General features: G+C 46.5%; 1 long non-coding RNA gene across 2 annotated transcripts; it reads right to left on the minus strand.

Moving 5' to 3' along the window:
* Positions 1 to 1,723: 1,723 nt before the first annotated feature.
* LOC144612497 (uncharacterized) lies at positions 1,724 to 20,596 on the minus strand. Of its 2 annotated transcripts, none has more exons than XR_013549678.1 (3): positions 20,572 to 20,596; positions 9,619 to 9,714; positions 1,724 to 3,157 (listed from the first exon to the last, which is right to left on the minus strand). It is a non-coding gene; the product is annotated as an uncharacterized LOC144612497 (long non-coding RNA). The 2 variants fall into 2 exon arrangements; XR_013549679.1 differs by having other exon boundaries at positions 20,453 to 20,574.
* Positions 20,597 to 22,696: the final 2,100 nt, after the last annotated feature.

Raw genomic sequence — 22,696 nt, forward strand, 5'->3', positions numbered from 1 at the left:
TGAGAATCCAGAAATTGGAGGTTCTGAAGGAACTTGGGAGTGCTGGTGCAGGATTCCCAAAATGTTAATCTGCAAGTCGAATTGGTAGAAAAAACCCCAACCTCATTTATTTCAAGAGGGCTTGCATAAAGTGAGTACATGCCTAGTCTTTTCAAACTTTCCTCATATGACAGTCTCGCCATCCCAGGGATCAATCTCGTGAAACCACGCTGCACTGCCTCAATTACAAGGATGGCCTTCCTCAAATTACGAAACCAAAACTATACACAGTACTCCAGATGTGGTCTTACCAGGGGCCTATACAACTGCAGAAGAACTTCTTTACTCCTATACTGAAATCCTCTCGTTATGAAGGCCAACATGCCATTAGCTTTTTTCACTGCCTGCTGTACCTGCACACTTACTTTCAGTGACTAGTGTACAAGGACACCAAGGTCACGTTGCAGTTCCCCTTTACCTAATCTGACACGATTGAGATAATAATCTGCCTCCTTACTTTTGCTGCTAAAGTAGATAAACCTCACATTTATCCACATTATACTGCACCTGCCATGCATTTGCTCACTCACACAACCTGTCCGTCACCCTGCAACCTCCAAACATCATCTTTGCAGTTCACACTGCCACCCAGCTTTATGTAATCCGCAACCTTGCTAGTGTTACTTCTAATTGCATCATTCAAATCATTAATATATATTGTAAATCTTTGAGGCCCCAGCACTGAGCCTTGCGGCACTCCACTCTCCACTGCTTACCGTTCTGAAAAGGACCCGGGACAGAGCGAGAGCCGCTGGGGGGAGGGAGGTGTCAAATCTTCGCCTCTGACGTGGAATAATCATACTGACACAATATTTACAGGTTACATTGCTTGGTGTTTATGTTTATTGTCTCTGCCGACCATGGCCTCCTGCCTTGGCTGACAAGCATACACACCACCTGACCTCCACGTCAGCTGATACAAGTGCAAGATATTTGCATCTCATTACCATGACTCATTGTCATGACATGGGGGGGGGGGGGGGGTGGTGAAGTCACAAAGCCATCCATGGCAACCGGCGCCCTGGTTACCGGGGATTATAAACAGCGAGCGGTTGCCAAGGGCTCTTGCCTCTCCGTGCGTCAGATGTTGGTAGGCATAGACATAGCGATAGAGATAGAGAGAGATATATAACAGAGAGATAGATAGATAGACAGAGATAGATCATCGATAGAGAAATAGATAATCGATAGAGAGATAGAGAGAGAGTGAGAGAGAGATAGAGGTAGAGATAGAGATATCAATATATTTATATATATAGAGATAGAGAGATAGAAATAGAGCGATATATATAATATATATATATATATATATATATATATACAGAGAGAGAGAGGGAGAGAGAGGGAGAGAGAGATAGAGAGAGAGAGCGAGAAAAAACACATATATATAAGATACAAGATACAAAGAATTTATTAGCCAGGTATGTAAGAAATCTCCTGCATTGGTGCAGCACCCTCTCCTCCCTCCTCCCCTCCCTCCATTTTGTATGTATATATATATATATTTTCGATTGACTTTTTTGGTGTTTATAATAAGCATCAAAGTTCTCTCTCTCTAATCTATATGTATATAAGAGGACTTTTTTGTTTATTATGGGTTTAAAAATACTAATATTTTTGTTTATTATGGTTTTTAAAAATATTATTATAATGCACAACAAAACAAAGCTCAGAGTTCAGTATTTCCACGCGCACACACACAAATATAGACAGACAAATAAACAATAATGGTGCAAAATCAAAAATAATGCCCCAAGTCTGTATAGTTTGGAGCCTATTTCGAGGTTGTAGTGTTTAATAGCCTGATGGTTGTAGGGAGGAAGTTGCTCCTGAACCTGGACATTACAGTTTTCAGGCTGCTTTACCTTCTTCCCCGATATCAGGAGTCAAGTAAGAGCTTGTACTCCCGGTAAGTAGGCACTGAATGTATAAGAACCAAAATTGCTGTTAATAGAAAGATGATTGGTAGAGGATTATTTGAGAAAATATAATATTAATACAGAGCATGAAAAGCATGTTGCAAAGGGATACCAGCACTAGAAATGCAAAATATTAATATCCAGGCAGAACACTTTATTGTACAAACAGTACCTGCAGTTTGGCCATTCGGGTAATGGAAATCAGTCTTTACTGAATTCACAAATCACATAAACATTTGAGATATACAATATAATTTTCTAATTGAATTCATGTAGGGCTAATGATTGTTTTACATTAAATTGAATGATATTGAAACAGTTACCAACACAATAAGACCAAAATCTAAAAAGTACCTTTAAAACCAAGCATTGTAAAGAGCCACAAAAACAGTCCGCTGAGTGTTCCCTGCATTTTCTATTTTGATTCCAAATTTCCAGTATACAGTAAACTTTTTGCTTTGACTAATTAAACCCATAGCAGACATGGGCAGGAAAGTTAAATATAACTATATCGCAGAGCACAAGTCTTCACTGTTTGCAACTCCATTTGCAAACTGACGAACCAATCCATCTCCATTGTTGTTTATAATCACCATCGAGCGTCCCAGCACCGATGACTGTGGAGCACGACTGTCCACATGATGTGCCCATACTTTTCTTTGTAATACTATTTCCAAGTCTGGAGTAAGATCTTGCGTAATCACACTCTATATTTCAATACGATAATGACAAGAATTATTTAACCTTAGAATTTTTTTTATTTTAATTTTATTTCATAGAATTCCAAAATACTCCCCGATCAAAATGAATGTAAACGTCTTTCAATCAATTTCCATGAATAACATTTTCTTTGAAGCATTGGACTGTGGAGGTTTGCACAGTTTAGGCTCGTAGAGGCAATATTTTTCATAACATTTTCCAACACGCTGGGTGTTGATCCCATCTCCATTTTGTGACAACGTAGTCTCGTCCATCACACAGATCAACCTCTCCACCATTTACACTTCATGATGTATCGGAAAAACTGGCACCTTAATCGAAGACTTGTCTGACCCTGGACATTCCTCCTATGTGCTTTCAGCGGACAAAAAGATTCAGAAGCTTGAATGTGCACATCACCAGACTCTGGAATAGCTTCTTTCTCCTTTACCATCAGGCTTCTGAGCATTACAATTCTTTTTGATGTTGAATTAGTTATTCTAGAAAGTCAGGGTGAAGAAACATGCTTGAGATGCAAAGTGATCATTAAACTTCTAAGTTGGAAACACTAGAAATGGAAATGTTAAAGAAAAACAGGTGCTATGAATCTGAAACAAAATGATGACTGCTACAAAATGCTCAGCAGATCAATTAGCATCATGACATTCTGAATGTATCCATTCAACATTTTCTATGTTCAACATGTGTCAGCCTTGTTAGAACACACCTGGCTTTCAATATCAATAATACTGTTATGATTCATATCTCCTCACTCACTTTGCATTTCAAGCCATTAATCCTTTTTCGTTTGCATGGAATAACAATATGTTTGTTATTTCTAACTTTGCAATTATTTTCTAGTGAACGCTGGTTGATATAGGTTTTCTTCATTTTGTTGCAGAGAATTATCTCATTGAGGGCAAGCATGTTCAGCCTCATCAGGCAGACGTACAGATGGGTCAAGCATCAACCGGAATCTGACGGGTATGATTTAAACTTATGATTCCTGTTAGCAATTATTTTTTACTTTATGCAATACGGTATGCAAGAACTTTATTTATCCCAGGAGGGAAATTGATCTGCCAACAGTCATAAAACACAAAATACATGAAACAATAAATTAAAGTGATGAGTGGAAAGGAAAGGGGGGTGTGCAGGGAGGGGGTGGGGGAGGGGGGTCGAGTCAGTCTCAGTCTATCCCATGACAGAAGGGGGTGGAGTTGTACAGTTTGATAGCCACAAGGAAGAAGGAAGTCCTGTAGCGTTCTGTCCTGCCTTTTGGTGGAACCAGTCTGGTGCTGAAGGACCTCCTCAGGTTGACCAGTGTGTCATGGAGGGGGTGGAGCTGTATTGTCCAAGATGCTCCACCGTTTGAGGTGCATCCTCCCCTCCAAGATCACCTCCCATGAATCCAACTCCACCCCCAGAACGGAGCCAGCCTTCCTGATGAGTTTTTTAATCCTATTGACTTCCGCGGCCTTCGCCCTGCTGCCCCAACACAACCGCGAAGTTGATGGCACAGTCTACCACCGATTGGTAGAACATCTGGAGCATCCTACTGTAGACTTTGAAGGAGCCGAGCCTTCTCATAAAGTACAGCCGGCTCTATCCCTTGTACAGGGCCTCAGCGTACCTGGACCAGTCCAGTTTACTGTCCAGGTACATTCCAAGGTATTTGTACTCCCCGGTAAACTGCACATCCACACCATTGATGGAGACAGGGGACAGGAGTTTGACTGGATGAAAAGAAAATATATGAATTGCAACTGGGTTTGAAAATTCCCCTTGTATGACAATTTAAATGTAATAAAGGAAAAGATGTTTTCAAAACTAACTTCCCTCAAAGGCATGGACTGTTTTTCAAAACTTTGTACAACAATGATCCCTATCTATATGTAAGCCAGCAACATTAATTGTACAGTCAAATCAAAAGAATTCAACTACTTCTAACGTTAAATGTTTAATTCACAAAATGCTGGAGTAACTCAGCAGGTCAGGCAGCATCTCGGGAGAGAAGGAATGGGTGACGTTTCGGGTCGAGACCCTTCTTCAGACTCATGCATTGGTGTACTTCAATATTTTCACTGCTTTAATTTATGTAATATCCATCTACATTGGTTTCAGCTTGATCTATTAAAATTGCTTAAATGTCTGTGCTAAAGGCAAGTGGATATCAATGAAGAAAAGTATTTATCTCTTGGCAAATGAAATTAGCATCTGGCAGCCAAGATATTTTAACAAAGTATTTTGAATGGTGACAATAAATAATATATGTGTTCTATTGTCTTCATTATATTTGTAACCCTTAAAATCATTGCTTTTTTTGCATTAAATTTGTCAGTGCAGTGAGAAACATTTTCTGTGGATCGGATGCCAAGTTTATCTTCCTCCTTTCCTTCCTTCTTTCCCTCCCTCCAAACAATCTTAAGTACTAATCTGGTACAGATATAAGCTCCAATTGTCCTGTGTTGCTTTGCCCCTGAAATGTATAGCAATACATTTTTGCCAATCTGGCCCCGTCCAGGGTTGAGCTGGCTGAGGTCCAGCCTTGGCATGTTTCTAACAACCTTTCAGGAAGCAAAATTCCCAGCACCACCATTCATTGTGATCATGGCTGATCATCCACAATCAGGAACCCTGTGCCTCCCTTCTCTCCATATCCCTTGATTCCACTAGCCCCTAGACTCTGTCTAACTCTCTCTTAAATCCATCTAGTGATTTGGCTTCCACTGCCCTCTGTGGCAGAGAATTCCACAAATTCACAACTCTCTGGGTGGATGAAAAAGTTTCAGTTTTAAATGACCTCCCCTTTATTCTTAGACTGTGGCCCCTGGTTCTGGACTCCCCCAACATTGGGAACATTGTTCCTGTGTCTAGCTTGCCCAGTCCTTTTATAACTTTTTACATCTCTATAACACCCCCTCTCATCCTTCTAAATTCCAGTGAATACAAGCCCAGTCTTTCCAATCTTTCCTCATATGACAGTCCCTCCATCCCAGGAATTAACCTTGTCAACCTACGCTGCACTGCCTCAATAACAAGGACGTTCTTCCTCAAATTAGGAGACCAAAACTCCCCACAATACTCCAGATGTGGTCTCACCAGGGCCCTATACAACTGCAGAAGGACCTCATTGCTCCTATACTCAAATCCTCTCATTATGAAGGCCAACATGCCATTAACTTTCTTCACTGCCTGCTGTACCTGCACGCTTACTTTCAGTGACTGGTGGACAAGGACACCAAGGTCTCATTGCACTTCCCCTTTACCTAATCCGACACCATTGAGATAATAATCAGCCTGCTTATTTTTGCTGCCAAAGCAAAATCTGTATTATACTGCATCTGCCATGCATCTGCCCACTCACTCAACCTGTCCAAGTCAACCTGCAACCTCCTAAAGTCCACTTCACAGTTTACACTGCCACCCAGCTTTGTGTCACCTGCAAACTTGCTAGTGTTACTTCTAATTCCAGTAGTATGCATAAATGATATGCCTTGAGTAATATTTAAAGATTTAGTAACAACATTTATTAGTGTAAGCATTGAATTGGTTAAAACCAAATCCGGGACACATTCACACACCACTTCAGATTTTTATTTCAGTCAAACCTCATTTTAATGCTTCTCCTACATGACTTTGTCATTATATAAGGCACCATTTTGACCGTGTGTGAGCACTAGTGCTGGATACTACTGCACCAATAATCCTGAGAGCAAGAGTTCGGGTTGTTACGAGTTTGCTGTTTGACACCATAGTGTTTTGAGAATTTGGAAGATGTAGTTTTTTTAAATTTAAAATTTTTTAAATTTTATTTAAATTTTAACCAAACAAATACATGTATGAACTCATAGTATGCGATGGTACCTACATTATAAATTCGATTAAACATTTAAATTCGATTATACCTGTATTGTTCTGTATTATCTCCCCACCCACAACCCCCCTCCCCCAGTTAGAAAAAAGAGGAAAAAGGAGAAGCTAAAGAAATAAAAATTTAAAAAAAGGAAAGAAAGAAAGAAGAAAGAAGGGAACCTGGAGACAAGAAGGAAACACTTCCGGCTAATTTCTTATTAAATTCTTTTTAGGGGTATCAAAACAATCCTGAAATTAAATATTTCCAATTCTTAATCCTAGTTTTAAAGTGAATGGGTTCCAAAGTTTCAAAAAGAAATCATATTTATCTCTCAGATTATAAGTAGCTTTTTCTAATGGGATACAACTACGCATTTCTGCATACCATCTTGCAATTCTTATTTCATTGTGGTCTTTCCAAGTGACCGCCACACATTTTTTTGCTATTGCTATTGCTATTTTGAGAAATCTTTCCTGATATTTATTGGAAGATGTAGTTGTTAGAAGGTCATACAAGTGCATTCACGGGTGCCTTTCTTCTGAGACCCACCAACTTCCAAGAGATACAGCTGTATCAATTGCTGAAGTGAAGTATGGGCAAATATTGTCTGGGAATTAATTATGTAAAATGTTAAAATTATTTAAAATTTGCATATTTTTGTCTTTGTAAACGCAGAGAACAGGATGAAAGTTCTTCATCCCAGGAAGGTGAACGTAGCCAGAGCTGTCTTTCCTGTCAGCCATTATCCAACATCATTAATGCGGTGGGTAGTGATATATATGCACAAACTGTTTTAACATCATGCCATTGGAATAACATTCATATCAATTTCTAAACTGAAGTTTTCAGTTATTGTTAATGTAATTTATTCATTCTAAACTAATGGTATCAATAATATAACGGAGGTAAAGTTCACAAGTTATAGGAGTAGAATCAGGCCATTCGGCCCATCGAGTCCACTGCCATTCAATCATGGCTGATCGCCGCCTCCTAATTCCATTTTCCTGTCTTCCTCCAGAACCCTTGACACCTGTTCTAATCAAGAATTTGTTTATCTCTGCCTTAAAAATATCTACTGACATTTACAGCCCTCTGTGGCAATGAGTTCCACAGATTAAATACTATTTGACTAACAAAGTTTCTCTTCACTTCTACTTCCTTTCTAAAAGAGCACTCTTTAACTTTGAGGCTATGACCTCTGGTCCAAGCCTGTCCCACCAGTGGAAACATCCTTTCCACATTCACTCTCTCTATGCCTTTCATTATTCTGTAAGTTTCAATGTGATCCTCCTCAACCTTCTAAACTCCAACGAGCAGAGGCCCAGTACTGTCAAACCCCCATCATGTGCTAACCCGCTCATTCCTGAATCATTCTTGTAAACCTCCTCTGGACCCTCTTCAGAGCCAGCACATTGCATCTCTCCTTATAGAACCTTATACAATCTCAGCATTACATGTCTTGTTATAGTACCTGTTTTAACTATATCCTCTGGTAGTTCCGTCTATATAAGTGATAAGTGTGTGGAAAAAGTTGACCCTCTGGTTTTTCTTGAATATTGCCCCTCTCACCTGAAATCTATGTCGTCTGGTTCTTAATGTCCCCGACTCTGGGTAGAAACATAGAAAATAGGTGCAGGAGTAGGCCATTCGGCCCTTTGAGCCTGCACCGCCATTCAATATGATCATGGCTGATCATCCAACTCAGTATCCTGTACCTGCCTTCTCTCCATACCCCTTGATCCCTTTAGCCATAAGGACCACATCTAACACCCTCTTAAATATAGCCAATGAACTGGCCTCAACTACCTTCTGTGGCAGAGAATTCCACAGATTTACCACTCTGTGTGAAAAAAAACTTTCTCATCTCGGTCCTAAAAGACTTCTTCCCCCTTATCCTTAAACTGTGACCTCTTGTTCTGGACTTCCCCAACATCGGGAAGAATCTTCCTGCATCTAGCCTGTCCAACCCCTTAAGAATTTTGTAAGTTTCTATAAGATCCCCCCTCAATCTTCTAAATTCCAGCGAGTACAAGCCGAGTCTATCCAGTCTTTCTTCATATGAAAGTCCTGCCATCCCAGGAATCAATCTGGTGAACTTTCTCTGTACTCCCTCGATGGCAAGACTGTCTTTCCTCAGATTAGGGGACCAAAACTAATACTCCAGGTGTGGTCTCACCAAGGCACAATGACAAACTTTTTTGTTGCATGCTATCTAGTGAGCAGAAAGACTGTACATGATTACAGGCAAGCTGTCTGTAGTGTACACGATAAAGGGAATAACTACATGTCTGTGTTTGGCCCACATCCCTATAAATCTTTCCTATCCATTCTTTTAACATGATAAATTATATTTAATCTTCAGTTTGAATTCTGCAGTTGCTAAAGATAAAATAGATATCTCAGTAAAACAAATGATGTCCCACTACTTAAGACAAGTGTACCACTATTTTAAAGGTTCTAAGTTAAGAGCTGCACTTCCCCTTTTTTTTATAACCTTTCTACTTTAAATCCTTGCAATTAATTAAAGGTCACACTCAAACTGCTTCCACATTTTAAAAAAATGTCTCATTTCTTTCTGTTAAAATTATTTATTTGGAAGTGTGTATAAATGTTGATCGTTTGTAGCTGGGAATGTTTAATACCAGAATAGTCAAAATAGTAGGGATATACAGTATGTGTTGATAATTGATGTAGAGATTACCATTACATTGAGAATTCCAGTTAGAAATTAAGGACCAGTATTTCAATAAGGGCTGATCTTCTTTTGAAGATTTCTTGTATCCACTGTTGGTCATGGCAAGGAAACCGCATTGCTCAATCCAGTTTATTTTACTACCAAATGGACAATTTATCAGTTAAAGTGATCTTGCACCTTCAGTCTTTTCCTAAATGAAATTATAACATATTCTGGATAACTTTGCTGTGTTTTGCTTTGAAATACGGCACATAGCCATTTGAAACTAAACATAGTTTCTCCATTTAAAATACATGGGGTGATTGCATGGATTATTTTTGCTCGCGGATATTTCATTAAAAATATATATTTCTCTCTTTATCGAGGTTTACCGTCAAAATTGTAGCAATTATCTCTTAAGCCAGACTTACATTTTTAATGGTTATTTTGTCTGTCTTCGTTTAGGTAGACACGTTGCGTCCAAGAGTCCCAGAATACCAGTATGTGGCTGTTGGGCTGTACTCGATCTTGGTAAACAAAAATTCCTGATGTTTGGTGTTGTTTGTTTATACTTAGTTTGAACACTGTTTAATTTTGTCAGCTTCAGCTTTCACATGTAAAGCTTACAACATAAATATCTTAAAACAATTATTATTCTGACTGAGAGTCTGGGGAGAGGGGGCACAGAAAAGGAAGTGTAAGATGTTAATACGAGACATCACGGAAAATGGAGGAAAGATCATTGTTAGCTAGGAGAAGGTGACAACGAAGCATGTAGAGAAAATTTAATCAGGGGTGTAAGATTTGAGAAGTTTTCCCTCATTTGGAAAGCAACACCAAACCAAAGAGCTGCAGTTTGGACATTTTAAACGAGAGACTGGGGCTGATAGCGGAGAAAGGCTGCGGTCAGATTACCAAAGGATGTCACAATCCATGGATCCTAAAATGGCCGCAGGACCTCGTGACCAGCCACAAAAAGTAAAAACCTTACAGCCCAGTCTCTAGGTTTCTGCAAAGCCACGGCCAAAACAATGGATGGGTATTGGCCATGCAGAAGCTTGCGAAACCAGGTTGAAGTCCAGACACTGGGGCACTGACATCAGCATACTCACAATGCCCCAAGCCGACCTACACAGTTAATCTCGTTAAGGGGCACAATAGCCCATAGAAAACTACCTGGTAGGTGATGGGAAACCAGTTAATTAAACCCATCACCTTGCAACGAAATACCAATTAACACCGTCTGGCCATCCCCGGTATCCCCGGACATAAGCGCAGATCAGAGAGAAAACTCATACATATCTTTTTAAACAAAGAGATTCCAAGATCTGGCGGGAGATAGGACGGGTCAGAATAGTATAACTGGCCACGACTTTTGGGTTTTAAACTCAAGAAGAAATACTGGAAGAAGAAGCTGAAGCTAGAAAAAACCTGCAAGGAACGCAAGCAGGCAAGAAAACGAATGCAGGAGGAAGAAAAGACAGGCAAGAAGAACGGATGCAAGAGAGAGGAACAGGCACGCAACTCGAGGAGAAATACTGCAAAACGAACAGCCAGTAACCCCAGTAATAGTCCCATGGTGAGCATGTACTCCAAATCCTACATATCCTGGACATAGTTTAGTGTAGAGGGGAGGGTGGTTGTGAATAAACGTTTGGGGTGTATTAAAATATGTGTTGGTCAAGGTTGCGATGCGTCGTACGTTCCCCATCTTACAGTCGTGTATATGTCTTGTAGAACTGTGTGTTTTAAGAATTCATAAGTAAAAGGTATTCGTGTATATGTCTTGTAGAACTGTGTGTTTAAGAATTCATAAGTAAAAGGTATTCGTGTATATGTCCTGTGGAACTGTGTGTGTTTAATGATTCATAGTTATAAGTATTCGTGTGATTCGGTACGTGTTTAATAGGTATGTCATATAGCAATGTATAAATATTCATGGACAATGGTCCCAAGTGCTGAATAAAATCCTTTTTCATTTAAACCCTGGTTTTAAAATCTGGTCTGGTGGAATTTTTCTGCACTATCAACGCTCCTGCATCTAAGTCCAGTGTCTAGAACCGTAAGGGGTGAGTGGGTCGAACCACTCACGGGGAACCAGTGTGCGCGGCCTGGTCAAGGGATCAGAGCAAGGCACGGGGACCTTAGGTCGGGCGAAAGCTCGGCGCAGAAACCCCTTACAGATAATGGCGACCACGAAGGGACACTGGCAGCAGGATGATAGTGTACCAGAAAAGGATTTTAAAACTAGGGATGTAATGGACGAGCGCATTGCGGACTATGTTTTTAGCAAGGTGAATATCACCAAACAATGGATGTGTGTTTTATTAGATGACAAGCGCCCACTGGATGCAGCGATCCGGTGGACGGCCAGTAAAGCCCACAAGAAATCTGTAGAGAAGGCGGTCTGGCTGACCTGCTATAAAAAGCAGGTCCAGCTTTTGGACCGCGTGGTTGTGGCACAGGCAGCCCAGATCAGGGACCTTCAGGAGGAGGTAGAGGAGAAGGCTGCGGGTGGGAACCAGTTGATTGAGGCTCTGGACTCTTTAAACAAGGAGCGCCGGGTCGTGACCAACCGCCACGAAGCCAGGGTAGAGCTGATGGAGTGTCAGATCACTGAGGCTATGCGCAGTAAGGGCAAGCTCAGGGAGCAGTGCGCTTCCCTGAGCCACCAGCTGGAGACCCAGGAAGAGAAACGTAAGGGAGTTAGAGCAGCCTACAAAATGGTTTTAGAGGACAGGTCGGAAGGGGCCGACCACGGGGCCTGCCTGCAGGAGATAGAGGGTCTGCGGAGTGCTTTAAATAAAGCAAGCGGGCTGGTTTATCTAATGAACCCCCCCGCGGGCAAGTCACTAGCGGGTGCGAAGGTCCCGGTTCCGATCCCTAGAAAGACCGTGGTGGCTTCGGCCCCCAGACTACACAATTCCCCTAGCTACGAGGCATCCTGGGAAAGGGGTAGTGTAGGGGAAAGAGAGAGAGGAGCTCCCGGTAGAGGACTCGGCACCGGCGCCCATGTGCCCGGTCCTGGAAACCAGACGGGGACCCACCGCGCTGAATGGGGACGCCGGACCCATTCAGAGCGAGATCGTGGTGCCCCACAGCTCCCAGCAGTCAAGAGCTATGATCGGGCATGTAATTAAATTGTCCGAATCAGAGGACCCTTCGCTGCATTTTAGGGAGATCGAGCAAACCGCCGCAATCAACGGTTGCGACGAGGGAGAACGGGCAAAAATGTTGCTGTTCTCCCTGGACAGCTCGATCCTCCAATGCCTCTCAGATGAGAGTAAAAGAGGGACCAGGACCTACGATCTCCTGCGGGACGAGGTCCTGGAAGTCTTGGGGATGGGCGATGAGGGTCCATTTGCCCGATTGGAGAGGACCCTCCAGATGGAGGGAGAACCCCCAAGGGTTTTTGCGGCGCGACTGTGGACAGTGTATCAGAGCAGTTGCCCGCACGTCCCTGAGCGGGATGTCCTGGTCGGGAATGGGAGAGCCCAGTGGCTCCGATGCTTGGTGTCAAACAGCTTGGCAGCCGTCAGGGAGCAGGCGAAAGCCTGGTTTGATCCCACAAATAGCACGGAGGAGGCAGTTTTGGACCATCTCACGGTAGGGTATAGAAACACCCGGGGCTCGTCCACCCGATTAGTAAAAGGGAAGGTGTACGTAGCGGAGGCTACTGCACTGGCCCAAAAGGAGTGGCGACAGGAGGGTAACCCTACCGCACAGTCCAAGTGTTTCAGGTGCGGTAAGGTGGGGCATTGGCGGAAGGATTGCAGGGCCCACACCAAGGAAGATAGGGTTGGCACCACCCTGCGCGTCGAGGTCCCAATTAAGCCCGAGATCATCGAAACGATGATCGAGGTGATGCAGTCCCTCATGGCCGCCCAGGGGAAGGTGGCAGTCGCTACCGGCTCCCCGGGTGCGAGGGGGGCACTGGACATTCCCCAATGACATCAGCCCACGCAGCCTGCCTATCTGTGTCCTCTCCGCTACGATGCGTGGAAGAGGCCGCTTGTGGAGATGGTAGTGGAGAGGCAAAGGGGCAATTATCTGTCGGACATGGGGGCTTCATGCACCGTGGTCCACACAGAGGAACCCTTTGACTCTCCCCTGTCCACAGGGGTCCCTTTCGCACTGGCGGGGTTCACAGGGAAGGAACAGGCTGGCGCGCGTTCACAGCCAAGGATGAGGCAGGTCACGCAGACAGGCAAGGTTGCCTGCGTGAGGGGGGAGGACATTCTCCAGGAATGGAGGGTCTCCCGTTTTGGGTGGGATTCGGACAAGGAAGAGCCTGATCAGCTCGACCAGGGGCTGGATCCCATTACGGAGGAAGAGGAGTCGGAGGGGGACGACAGTAACGTCCCCGACTCAAGCACCAGGAAGGCGGAGGTAGCGAGCGAAGGCTCACTACCTGTAGATACAGGTAGAGTGAGGCCGGATGCCGCGGGTATACCCAGCACCAAGGGGGCAGAGCTGGATGAGGCGGGGCCAGGGTTGGCAGCTGGGGGGGGGGGTACCTGAGCTGCGGCACGGCAGGAACCAGTCCTCAGCCAGGCTGTCCAGAGGGCAGTGCCTAAGGTGATCCTCCGTAGGTCCAGCAGGAAACCCCAACATAGAAAGTTTTGGCCAGAGGTCAATCACGCCCCGAGGTACGGGAGCCAAGTAAGGAGGAGGGAGCTTACGTCTCAGAGGGGACCTAGCCCCCGCCAGGCAGCGACAGGCTGCGGAGGATCAAAGGTGGGAGACAGCGTGGTGCAGCCGCAGGGGACGACCCGCTGCAGCCCTGACAGGGATTAGGTGAGCCGCCCTGTGAAGGCGGCACTGTATTATATTTTAGGAAATTATAGATAAGGATAGGTATTTTAGATAAGTTTAAGTATTTTAGAGAAGTTTTGTGGGGATAGTTAGCGTTTAAATAAAGTTGATGCGTCCAGGATGTGTGGGTGTGGGGCGCAGGCTGGGGGTCAAGAGACCTGCCCGCAGAGGCGTTTAACAAAGCCAAGCGCTCCCCAAGAGGCTGGCTATACCATTCTTCTTTATCTGTTTTCTGGAGTGGAAGGAGGCACCCGTATGGTGGATCTTTGCCACGGCAATCGGATGTGGGTGGGCCTATCGGGGCCGCACCAAGGACATCATCATTTACGGCTGCTCCGGGGACACGGCTCCCATCGCAACCGATGGGACTGGAAGGAGAGAAGCGGAGGAGACCGCAGTTTACTTCCATGAAGGCCGGTGGCCGGGGTGGCTGGGATCGAACTCTTCAGAGTATTCCAGCGCCTCAGGCTTTGCTTATCGGGACACTTTGTTATTGTGCCCGAGAGTCAAGATCATCGCCCAAAGGGTAAGCGCCACCGTTGGCAAAAGGATCTGCCTGGTATGCACGGGGAAGGTCCCACGAGCAGGCGGTGGTGGCTGAGGAAAACGAGCCGGACAATGGCCAACTCCACTGTTGAGTGGGAGAGACTTGACAATGACACTCACAGGACTATTTCTGGGACTAAAGAACAGATGAGTGTGTGTTGGGACAAATGTTGGGAACCGGATGAGGGGATTTATATGTGTATGTGGGGTTCGAGGTATCGTTGCCCCACGGGCAACAGCATATTTTTCCAGAGACAGTGGCAGGATGACGGTAAGGGGATGAGGTGGGATGTTAGCTCACGGGCTTGTGGGGTCCCCCTTTCCCCGATCCCGGTAAACACCACTGAACTCATCACACGGCCACGCACGACTCCTCCCACAGTTCCGCTGGCAGTAGCACAGGAGGGTGAGTGCCCAAAAACCACTAAGGGGCCCGGGAATGGCCTGGTACTGATACTGACTGACCAGGTATTGTACCAGGGGGTGCACTACGCGGTAGCCTCGGTGATTTTAAACCTCACCGAGGTGCGGTTGCCGGAGTGGTCCCCCAGGGAAACTGAAAGACTAACCGGGTATATCAAGGGGAATGGAGAGACCGTTACGTGCGGGTGGGCGAGCAGGACCCAGCCGCAAGCTGCTAGATAGGACGGGCCCCTCCGCACCGAGTAGACTGTTTTTTATATTGTCCTCTTCGAAGTTGTATAAACTGTGTTTTTTGTATTTTCCTCTTCGAATTTGTATCAAGAGTGATTGTGAAGGAATGTACAAAATGTATCGTTTTGCTGTTATGTTGTTTTCATGTCCTACATTACAGCTGACACCAGTAGGAGGATGGCGGAGGCATCGGCCTGGGACAAGGTGTAGGTGTATATGTCTGACATGAAAATGTACATACTTGTAATATAGTTTTGCCCGGGACACGGGCAGTAAAGGTCAGCCTAAAAGATGGGGACTGTACGTTCGCAATGCAACACTAGTTTAGTTAAAACCTCAGGGGTCTGGATATGGAGAATCGGGAAAACATTGCTCAACCACATTATTTAATTGATTCGATAAGCTGGGGTTATGCAAATCAACAGGAGGGACTGTAAGATTTGAGAAGTTTTCCCTCATTTGGAAAGCAACACCAAACCAAAGAGCTGCAGTTTGGACATTTTAAACGAGAGACTGGGGCTGATAGCGGAGAAAGGCTGCGGTCAGATTACCAAAGGATGTCACAATCCATGGGTCCTAAAATGGCCGCAGGACCTCGTGACCAGCCACAAAAAGTAAAAACCTTACAGCCCAGTCTCTAGGTTTCTGCAAAGCCACGGCCAAAACAATGGATGGGTATTGGCCATGCAGAAGCTTGCGAAACCAGGTTGAAGTCCAGACACTGAGGCACTGACATCAGCATACTCACAATGCCCCAAGCCGACCTACACAGTTAATCTCGTTAAGGGGCACAATAGCCCATAGAAAACTACCTGGTAGGTGATAGGAAACCAGTTAAACCCATCACCTTGCAACGAAATACCAATTAACACCGTCTGGCCATCCCCGGTATCCCCGGACATAAGCGCAGATCAGAGAGAAAACTCATACATATCTTTTTAAACAAAGAGATTCCAAGATCTGGCGGGAGATAGGACGGGTCAGAATAGTATAACTGGCCACGACTTTTGGGTTTTAAACTCAAGAAGAAATACTGGAAGAAGAAGCTGAAGCTAGAAAAAACCTGCAAGGAACGCAAGCAGGCAAGAAAACGAATGCAGGAGGAAGAAAAGACAGGCAAGAAGAACGGATGCAAGAGAGAGGAACAGGCACGCAACTCGAGGAGAAATACTGCAAAACGAACAGCCAGTAACCCCAGTAATAGCCCCATGGTGAGCATGTACTCCAAATCCTACATATCCTGGACATAGTTTAGTGTAGAGGGGAGGGTGGTTGTGAATAAACGTTTGGGGTGTATTAAAATATGTGTTGGTCAAGGTTGCGATGCGTCGTACGTTCCCTATCTTACAGTCGTGTATAGTTCTTGTAGAACTGTGTGTTTTAAGAATTCATAAGTAAAAGGTATTCGTGTATATGTCTTTAAGAATTCATAAGTAAAAGGTATTCGTGTATATGTCCTGTGGAACTGTGTGTGTTTAATGATTCATAGTTATAAGTATTCGTGTGATTCGGTACGTGTTTAATAGGTATGTCATCTTGCAATGTATAAATATTCATGGACAATAGTCCCAAGTGCTGAATAAAAGCCTTTTTCATTTAAATCCTGGTTTTAAAATCTGGTCTGGTTGAATTTTTCTGCACTATAAGAGCTCCTGCATCTAAGTCCAGTGTCTAGAACCGTAAGGGGTGAGTGGGTCGAACCACTCACGGGGAACCAGTGTGCACAGCCTGGTCAAGGGATCAGAGCAAGGCACGGGGACCTTAGGTCGGGCGAAAGCTCGGCGCAGAAACCCCTTACAGGGGGGATAGTCAGACTGGTTATAGAATTTGGATGGGTAGGGATGGGGAGAGGGGGAAAGCAAAGGTTATTTGAAGTGAATACTCCCCACTGGGGAGTAAGCTGCCCAAGCAAAATATGTGGTGCTGGTCCGCCAATTTGTGCGGGCCCTCACTCTGACAGTGGAGGAGGCCCAGGACAGAAAGGTCAGTACGGGAATGGGAGGGGAAATTAAAGTGTTTAGCATTTTGGAGATCAGGTAGCTTTAGGTAGACTGAGTAGAGTCAATGATCGAACCTGGGTCTCTGGCGTTGTGGGGCAGCAACTCCACCATCTGTGTCACTGTGCTCCCTTATCTGCTTCAACCACACAAAATACAGGGGGCGCCACACAATGGCTGCCTCACCTACAGTTTGTCTGTCCTTATTTTTGCCTTCCAGCACAGTGAGGAATGTGGAGGAGTCACTGTGGTGGATGTTCATGTTAAAATGTATTTTGTGTGTCCTGTTACTTTTTATTGTTATGACTGTATGGCAAATGACATTTCTCGTATGTTGCAAAACATACTTGGCTAATAAAGCGTGATTGTGATTGTGAAGCCCAATCACAGATTAGGCAACCGGTTTGCAGAGCCATTACATTTAGTATCCCAAGAGTGAAGCAGTGTGACTATTCTCATGGGGTAGTTACGGTTTTTCAGGGAAAGTCGTTCATTGTTTGAACTGTAAAAAAAATAAATATTGTCTAATATTAATTAAATTAATATTGCATAAAGAATTGCAATTAGAGTCCAAATAATGCATAGAATTGTACAATATGGTAAATGCCATTAGAGCTAAATGTACAAAAGATATTTTGTAAACTATGACTTACACGCTGCACTAAGATGTAAGTTGTTTGGAAAAACTCAATGGCTTGTTTTCAGAAGAATTTAGATTTGTATAATTAGTTTGTACTTTTGGTGCTGATCAGAAAATGTTATTCTTCTACTTTTAACTTGGTATATTTCTCATTTATCTTATTTGGCTGAAATTTATGCAAATCAATGGCTACCATACCCATCATTTTATTCAGGATCGAGTCCAACCCCTGACATCTGGTATAGATGAATAGATCAGAATAATAATAATGCATTACATTTATATAGCGCTTTTCAAACACTCAAAGACGCTTTACAGGGATTTCTAGAACATAGAGAAGTGAATAAATAGATAAATAAGTAAACGAACAGAGAAAGGAGACAGAAGATGAGGTGACCTTCAGTGGTTGAAGGCAGTGCTGAAGAGGTGAGACTTCAGTGATGTTTTGAATGTGGTGCGTGAGGAGGAGTCTCTGACGGTTTGGGGTAGTGAGTTCCAGAGGGTGGGAGCAGCGATGGAGAAAGCCCTGTCCCCCCAGGATCTGAGTTTGGTCCGGATGGGGGGGGGCAGGAGATTGGCAGCAGCAGAGCGGAGGGTGCAGGTGGGAGTGTGCCTGTGGAGGAGGTCAGTCAGGTAGGATGGGGCTAGGTTATGGAGGGCTTTGTAGGTCATGAGGAGGATTTTGTATTGGATTCTCTGGGGATGGGGAGCCAGTGGAGTTTGTAAAGGACGGGGGTGATATGGTCACGGATCGGGGAGTGGGTGAGTAGACGGGCAGCGGTGTTTTGAATGTATTGAAGTTTACTGATGATTTTTGAGGGTGAGCCATAGAGGAGGCTGTTGCAGTAGTCCAGACGGGAGGTGATGAAGGCGTGGATGAGGGTTTCTGCAGCTGTGAAGGATAGGGATGGACGGAGACGGGCAATGTTTTTGAGGTGGAAGAAGGCTGTCTTTGTGATGTGTTTGATGTGTTTGTCGAAGGAGAGGGTTTGATCAAAGATGATTCCAAGATTCCGGATGTGAGGGGAGGTGGATACTGGGAGACCATCAATATTGAGGATGAAGTTTTGGGTGGATTTGGTGAGCGTTTTTGGACCAATGATGATGATTTCAGATTTGTTGCAGTTGAGTTTGAGGAAATTTGATTGAAGCCAAGATTTTATTTCAGAGATGCAGTTTGTCAGTGTAGAGTGTGTGGTGGTGGAGATTGACTTGGTGGAGATGAGGAGCTGGATATCATCGGCGAAGCAGTGGAAGTTGAGACCATGACGGCGGATTAATTGACCAAGGGGGAACAGGTAGAGGATGAAGAGGAGGGGGCCATGGACTGAGCCTTGGGGGACACCTTGGGGGAGGGGAGCGGTGGGGGATTTACAGTTGTTAATGGAGATGAACTGGTGCCTGTCAGAGAGGTAAGATTTGAACCAGGATAGGGCTGTGCCGGTGATGTTAAAGGAGGTTTCAAGTCGGGTGAGGAGAATGGAGTGATTTATGGTGTCAAAGGCGGCGCTGAGGTCAAGTAGGATGAGGATGTTGAGGTTGCCAGCGTCGGAGGAGAGGAAAAGGTCGTTTGTGATTTTGAGGAGCGCAGTTTCAGTACAGTGGTTGGAGCGGAATCCGGATTGGAAAGTTTCATACAGGTTATTGGTAGAGAGGTGGTATTTGAGTTGGGAAGTTACAGCACGTTCCAAAACTTTGGACAGAAATGGTAGGTTGGAGATTGGTCTGAAGTTGTTTGGGGTGTCAGGGTTGAGACCAGGTTTTTTCAGAATGGGGGTGACAGCAGCAATTTTGAGGGATGGCGGGACGATGCCAGTGGACAGGGAGGAGTTTATTGTTGCAGTGATAAGTGAAGAGAGAGCAGGAAGGCAGGCCTTGACAAAGCTGGAGGGGATGGGGTCCAGAGAGCAGGTGGTAGTTTTTATTCCTGTGAAGAGGTCAGAGAGGTCGGTGGTGGAGACTGGGGAGAACTGAGGCAGGGGTTGACAGGATAAGGGGGGGGCAGGTGGTTTGAGGGGGAGATCAGATATATCAGATAGATCAGAAGACCCACGCAACGTTAACTTTGTTCTTTCCACTCCAATATGTGTGCATCCACATTGAGCTAAATGGGAGGATTCAATGTTCATGCTGTTGGATTGTAAAATACCCAAGTGGAACATAAGATGTTCTTCCACTTTTGAGCGTGGCCTCACTCATATTGATGGAGGTGACATTCTAGGTGAGACAGAGGTTGGCATGCTCCTTCCTTGTCTGCTGCATGCAGTTTGCCTTTGTGGCTTCCTGCATTGGTGAGAGCAGGGGTGGATTGGGTGGCTGTTTCTCTGAGCACCTGTGCTCGATTTGCCGGGATCCGTTGGGTCTTCCGGTTGCTGGCCAATTCAGCCCCCCCCCCCCGTCCTACATTTGCCCTCCAGTCCGAAGCTGCCTTCTATACTGGAGTGGGGCCACACGCATTGAGGGGGGACAGCACCTTGTGGCAAACACCTGCCCACTTGGATGTGCACATATTTCTCCCTTTCCATTTGTTTCCACTTACATAGATCTACCTTCTTTTCTATGGTATAAGAACATCTACATGTCCCATCTTCAATACACTCTGAAGTACTTCACCTTCTGGCTCCTCCACATATGTGCCAGGCCTCGGTAACCGGCGCCCATCTAGCCTCCTGAAGGAGATGGTCGCGTTGCTCGACGGGCACAGACCGTGCCTGATGTTCGAGTACACTTACCTGCACTGCTGCCGGCCGACATTCGCCTGCAGCTCACAGACGCCTCCTTTGATGACACCGGGACCTCGGCAGACGCGCTGTGGGCGGCGCGCCGTGATGACGTATGCGGCGCGCCGTGATGACGTCAGCGCGCTAAACGTCACTCGAGCAGCGCCCGATTTTCTCCGGTCGGGCGGGGGAGCTGAGGAAGGAGTGACGGCTATGCCCCGGAGACTTGCGATATCGCCCCCGGTGGCCATTGCGGGTCCTGCACCCGCACATGCACCTGCAGTCCCACACCAGCAGGCTCCAGCCCGACAATGCCGCCAGCCGTGCAAGTTCCCGGGAAACGCCGGGGCCGGCTGCCAATAGTCCCCGCGGCGGCCGGCCAGATTCACCGCCTCTTTGCCTGGGATCGGCGCTCCGGGGGCCGCTTCCTCGTGGATACCGGGGTGGAGCTGCGCGTCCTGCCCCCTTCGCTGCTGGACATTCGTTCTGGGAAGCGGGGGCCCATCCTCACCGCTGCAAACGGGAGCCACATTCGGACATTTCACGTGGCAGTTTACCATCGCCGACGCCTCCCAGCCGTTGCTCGGGGCTGACTTTCTGCGGGCTCATTCTCTCCTGGTGGACGTCAGGCAGCAGCGCTTGGTCCACGCCGCCACGATTGAGCCCATTGCGTTGCGTCTGAATGAGCCCGTTGTACGCCCACTGTCGTCCGTGGACTCCCATTTCACTCGGGCTCTGGCGGAATTCCCAGACATTATGGCCCCGCAATTCCGGTCGTCGACCCCCAAGCATGGGGTGTTCCATTATATAACAACTACCGGCCCACCCCTCCACGCACGAGCACGCCGACTGCCGCCTGAGAAGCTACTCCTGGCACGATGGAGTCCTTGGGGATCGTCCGCCCTTCCAACAGCCCATGGGCATCCCCAGTCCACATGGTCCCCAAGGCAAAAGGGGGATGGAGACCTTGCGGGGTTTATCGGCGGCTGAACGTCGCTACCACCGAGGACCGATACCCCCTGCCCCACATCCAGGACTTCAACGGCCATTTGGCCGGGCCACGATATTCTCGAAGGTGGATCTGGTGCGAGGCTACAACCAGATCCCGGTCCACCCGGAGGATGTGCCGAAGACAGCAATCACCACGCCGTTCGGACTGTACGAGTTCATACGGATGCCGTTCGGCCTCAAGAACGCCGCGCAGGCATTCCAACGGTTAATGGACGGCGTGTGTCGCGGGCTTGATTTCCTGTTCGTCTACCTCGACGACATCTTGGTAGCCAGCCGCTCGCGGCAGGAGCACTGTGCCCACCTCCGGCAACTCTTCCAGTGGCTCAGCGAGCACGGGTTGGCTATCAACCTCGCCAAGTGCCTCTTTGGCGTGGCCACAATTCACTTTCTCCGCCACCATGTGTCTTCGCAAGGCGCGGTTCCCCTGCCGGACAAAGTCGACGCCATCCGCCGGTTTCCCCGTCCGTTCGTCGGCATGGTGGCGTTTTACCACCGGTTCCTGCCTTCCGCGGCCCACATCATACGACCGCTATACGAGCTGCTGGCGGGGAAGCGTAAAAACGTCATGTGGACCGACGAGGCGGTAACAGCCTTCGACGGCACGAAGGAGGCCCTGGCTCGGCTGTGCTGCTGGTTCACCCATGGGAGAATGCCCGACAGCCCTTACGGTGGACGCCTCAGAGTCGGCGATTGGTGCCGTACTGGAGCAAATGACGGATGGGGGTTGGCGCCCCCTGGCCTTCTTCAACCGGCACCTCAACAACGCCCAAAGGATGTACATCGTTTTTGACCGCGAGCTCCTAGCTCTGTACCTGGCCGTGCGCCACTTCCGCTATTTCCTGGAGGGCTGCCCGTTCACCGCATACACGGACCACAAGCCGCTCACGTTCGCCCTGGCAAAGGTCTCTGACCGGTGGTCCGCCCGACAGCAGCGCCAGTTGGCGTAAATCTCGGAGTTCATCACCTCCATCCACTTCATCGAGGGGAAGGAAAACCGGGTGGCCGACGCGTTGTCTCGCCCCGCCGTCAATGCTGTTTTAGAAGTGGCGCCCGGCATTGATTATTCTGCCCTGGCGGAGGGCCAGCTAACGGACGGGGAGATGCCCGCCTATCAGACTGCCATCTC

This window comes from Rhinoraja longicauda, unplaced genomic scaffold (genome assembly GCF_053455715.1).
Source record: "Rhinoraja longicauda isolate Sanriku21f unplaced genomic scaffold, sRhiLon1.1 Scf000049, whole genome shotgun sequence".
Taxonomy (NCBI): Eukaryota; Metazoa; Chordata; class Chondrichthyes; order Rajiformes; family Arhynchobatidae; genus Rhinoraja; species Rhinoraja longicauda.